The 5,231-nt window shown below is 33.9% G+C and overlaps 1 pseudogene; it reads right to left on the minus strand.

Annotated features, from left to right (window-relative positions):
* The window catches only part of LOC122359372, a 9,627-nt pseudogene extending 5,677 nt beyond the window's left edge, over positions 1-3,950 (minus strand).
* Positions 3,951-5,231: the final 1,281 nt, after the last annotated feature.

The following is a 5,231-nucleotide window of genomic DNA, read 5'->3' on the forward strand; positions in this document are numbered from 1 at the left end:
ACAATGATCAATTATATTTAGGACAGTGTTTCTTAGAGGTGATGACATTTAGAATTGCATTTATTGTTGAAATAACAGCTTTGATTTGGGTTATGTTTGCAATAATAGGAGCTTTGATTACAAATGCTTGGTCAGCGCCATCCACAAAGCCAAATGGGCTAAATATTTCGCCAAAATAGAAGAAAAAAACATTTGCATCAGAGCAACCAGTCAGAGATATACCACTCCAATTAAACAAAGAGTTCAGAAGCATACTAATTACAAAAAATACAAACTAACATTAAGATCTACAACAGCCATAAGATAATTAAGCCATTACATAAAGAAATGCAAAGTTTTGAGGTGATTAAATATGATGATGGTGCTGTGACAGCCAGCTAAAAACATCAGAAAGAAGGGATAAATAATAGGGCCTCATTCTTCTGGAGCTGAAACCAATAGTTTGAAGTCTGTAGATGAATATTTTCTGCAGGATCCTTCATACTGAATAAAATCCTCTGCATGCAGTATTTCTGCTTATAAATTATATTTAAAAGTAGTAGATCAAGACACCTAGAAACAACACAACAATGCAGCATCTTTCCATTCTGAGAATAAATATATCTGTTTTTCAGTACAATTACTGTTACTTAAATAGTTTCAGAAAAATTACCCAGTACCCTAATTACAATAATGTAAGTCTAATTAGGATTTATCTGACTATATACTTTTCAGTATACAATATTCCAGTTACCTTCTGGGCCTTTTATTGTAATATGATAAAATCTACAAATGCAGACTTTGTCTCCACATCTACTTTCATAATTTAGATCAGCATTTGATTTGGCAGATAGTGGAGAATAAAAAATAAACACAATCTTACAACCCCATTCTAGCACTGCCTTACATCTTCTTCAGGTCTCAGGAAATGTAAGATGAGACACACATATCATAGTCTCTAAAATATACGTAATGTATCCCAAGAGTCTTCTATGCTCCATGTGAGACTCACCCTCATGCACTTTTTAAATTATACATTATATACATTTAACCACAATTAATTATATTCTTATGCTTTACAAGATGTATACATTTTAGAATCATCCTCGTTTAATTCAAACCTTGCCAAATTCAGACTCAAGGCTGCATACTACAAATATAACCATCGCATTTTTATCAGTCGTTCTCCACCATCTCCTTTTTTATTTGGCCGTCTTCCATTACAATGCCATTACATTAATTTCTAGTATTAAATTGTTTATATCCTGCCAGTTTTAACTGCAAGATAATTTGCTTGTGACCTCTGTACTAAAGATGCGTATTTTGCATTTTCCAGCTTTTCACAGCAGATGTCACTCCTGTCACCATTTCCTTTAGCATTTTCAAGGCAGTGACCATTAGCTCTGTCCACCAATGGGCGTCGCGGACTCGAAGTATGCGGCGTGCTTAAGCCACGCCTCCGTTTTAACAGGATTTGCTCCACCAGGTGTCCCGATTGCAGCGCCTGTCGCGTAGCAACGGTTTGAGGGGAGAGCTGCACATTTTTGATTTTATGTTTTTCGTCGTAGTGGAGGAGACCAAGACCAAGGCTGCTGTGTCCTTAAAGGTCAGATTACAACTTTAAATGAGTATTGTGCAAGTTTTACTTGAATAAGGTAAATAATGTAGATTATATTTTTGTCTCCATTTTATATCTTGAAACCTCACACACAGACACACAGACACACACACACACACACACACACACACACACACACACACGCATTGCAGTAGTCTAAGTGAAAAAACAACAACAACATTCATAATAGTGACAATCTTCTCATTTTTAAAATGCAAATCTCAATACACTTTTGAGGCCTTCAGTATGTATTCTATTAGATTTTATAATGTAGTTTTCACGCTCATACTGGAAGGCTCAGTTTTTGATAAATAGTTTTTTTTTTTCCATTTTCATTTCTTTGTGTATAAGGTGTCCACTTAGGTGTCATGTTGTGTGGTGATAAAGTGTGTATTACAACATTTAGGATCACGGAGCCATACTGTAAATTAAAATCCTAGCTTTTATGTTTTACACTGCCAACATATTACTGCATTAGTGTGTGGCGTATATTTTGATCACATCACATCCTTTTTGGTTATTATTAGACACTGTTGCTATTTAGGCTAATTTTCAATTGATGCACATTCAGGTATCCCTAATATTCCACCTGTTTTGACTTATTTGCTTAAACAGGTATATGAGCAGGATCTCAACCCTACTCCAGGAGGCCTCTGTCTGCGTTTTTACACTTCATTTTCAAGCCTGCTCCAACACACTTGCCTCATAATTGCAGACAATCCTGAGCTTTGTAAAAAGCTGGTTTGGAGTGGTTTGGCTAAGGGCTGGACTTGCAATTCGCAAGACATGGAGCAGAATATACAAACTCTGCTTTGTAGAATGCAAGATATAAGAGAAGAAGTTTAGAAAGATAAATCGTTCCTTCAGAAGGACAATAACATTGTAGGCATCCTTACCTTTTTAAGATTACATTTTGTTTAATACTGGAAACTCAAACTTTATCTGGTTGCAGAAGTAGATGAATCTCATTTATTTTCTTGTAATTTGACACTTTCTTTACATTAAAACATGCATTCATAATGGTATTTAAAATGATTATTATTGATTATCCATTACTGTAGATTATTTCACATATACCATTGTTAGAATAACTCTTTTTCTGCTGTCTGTATTGAAGGTTTTAGTTATTTGCAAAAGGCAAAGTGCCATTTATTTAACACACTGCTGAAATTATTAGTAAATAAATATATACTTCATTTTTGAAACATTTTTAAATTACATTTTTTACCATTCAAAATTGAAAAAAGAAAATATGCTGCATAGCTGCTTCCATAATTTAAGAGACTCAAGATCCAACAAACACAATTACACATATAATAATAATAAATATTTCCTCTTCATGTACAATGAATTATTATTGGTGATAAATAGGCAATTTGCTAATGTGAATCAACTCTTTTAGAATAAATATAAATTTTAGAATTGGAACTCTTATTTCCTTTGTCTGTATTCCATAGATTACTGGGTTAAAAGAAGTTCTAGCAGAAGGAATGTGACAGGTACTTAACACACGACAATCTCTAGGTATAGTAGAAAAACACAACAAGCACAAATGCAAATCTACAACAGCAGAAAAAAATGCACCCACTTATGACAATTAAATGTAAAAGCTAAGAAGTATAGATGGCTTTTTGCCGCCACTCACCAGAAGCGAAATTGGGATATAATCACAAAATGTCGCACGTACGCAGGCAAAATACAAATACACAGTCACACATATTGCTAAGCCGAAGCGAGTGGTTCCAGCCATGCAGTTCTTGCTCACATCACCACAGGCTAAATTAACAGCAGATGTGGTGCTCACAAAACACAACAGATAAATCTCACTTGATTTATGAAAAATAGAGCTGGCCCAATCAGACCGACTATTGCAAGCAACATAAAGCAAGTTATGGGAAAAAATGGACAAACAGAATATTAAGGATGTTTTGAAGTTTACGTGTTGATAGTATTATAATGGAAAGATAATGGCAAATAATGGGTCAACTGCCATTCGACCAAATACTTGACTGAAAACAACCAATACGCCATGCAGACAAAACATTTTGAAGCAGAGACACTCATCTCTGTAAATCATATTTTTGCGAACAGAGAAAGCTGATTAACATTCTCGGAACAAGGAAATATCATTGTATAAACCCAAGAGCTGCAATGAACCGAGTCAGAATGTACAGCAGGTGCATACATAAACACTCTTTACAATCACCAGTATTATTAATGAGTTTGCCTGAAACAATGTGAAAGCAAAGATAACGAAAAAGAAGAATGGAAAGATATTGGCGATACTCTTTCAGATCCGTGAGTCCAATCAAGTCAATTCCTGATGGGAAAAGTTAGATGCTCTGACATCCATTCAGCACCTCAAGAAGTTTGCTATGAAGACAAAAAAGGTTGCAGTTAATGGAGAGAAATCATTTACAGAAGCAGAAACAGAACTTACAAGAAACACAGAAATGGGCTTACATTTAAGCATTAATAGTGTTCTTCAGTGGAGCTTGTATTTCATGCTCAGACCACCATCACATCTAAACCTATTTCTCTTATTACATAGCTGTCTGAAAATGAAAGCCTAAATTTGTATAGTGATTTTCAAATCTTAAACGTATATGGGGATCTGTTTGGGCTGGATTCCCACCTCTTCTGATTTAGGATATGCTACCTCCCTGTAAATATTCATAGATTTCCCTCCTAATTACTGTGCTAGGACAATGACTTATCATCATTATTACTGTGTTTATATTTTGTAGTTTGTTTTCCTAAAGGTATGGTATGAAAGCTTAGGGGCAGTATTAATTTTGCAATTATAGAATAAGTCTTACTGCGATGCTAACTTAGACTTATTATTTTAATAAAATTAACTGAATAATGAAATATAAGGACTACAGCTTTCTTTTTATGTCAGTCAAATTAAAAATTTCTTATTTAAATATATGCCAAATATGCCTATATTTTTTTAATGAATGCGCCAGTTACTTTATTTTAATTTCAGTTTGAGCTAAGATATTATTTACAGCTACGATTTACAATTAGAATATCAGATGCTGACTGCTAATGCCTGTGTTATACACCATTTCTGAGATTGTGAGATCAGTGCAATGAGCTAAGTGTATAAAGATGGAATTGCAACATATCTATCTCTTTATGGTCTCTCCATATGTCCAATTAAAGTGACAGATCCATAAAACCATTAAGAGCATATATTAATAAAACTGAGTTATAGCTAAATAATAAGCAACGTGTGTTGAAATAATTAATCTATAATAGATAAAACACAATAAAATGTCATAAACTTCAACCCAAAGTAAACAAAATTCCAAGACAGTCTAAGAAAATCAGTAGCAATTCAAAATTTTAACTTAATGCAGTGTCAGTGATGCCTAAGGCAACGCTGCTAGCTAGTTAGGAGTTGGAGATCTTTGCAGAATTGACAACTTCTGACAAAATGGATAGAAGATTGCTTCCTAAATACACATTATTTTATTATTATTGGCTATTATTAATACATGCAGCGTAATACGCCCATTAAGAAATTTTCAGCAGATGTCAGTTAACAATTCAAGTAATCCACACATACAAAGAAAGCAAAGCAAAATAAGTTCAGAAATTACATTAAGTGTAGTAGTGAGAATAAAAC

This window comes from Puntigrus tetrazona, chromosome 15, assembly GCF_018831695.1.
Source record: "Puntigrus tetrazona isolate hp1 chromosome 15, ASM1883169v1, whole genome shotgun sequence".
In the NCBI taxonomy this organism is placed as follows: Eukaryota; Metazoa; Chordata; class Actinopteri; order Cypriniformes; family Cyprinidae; genus Puntigrus; species Puntigrus tetrazona.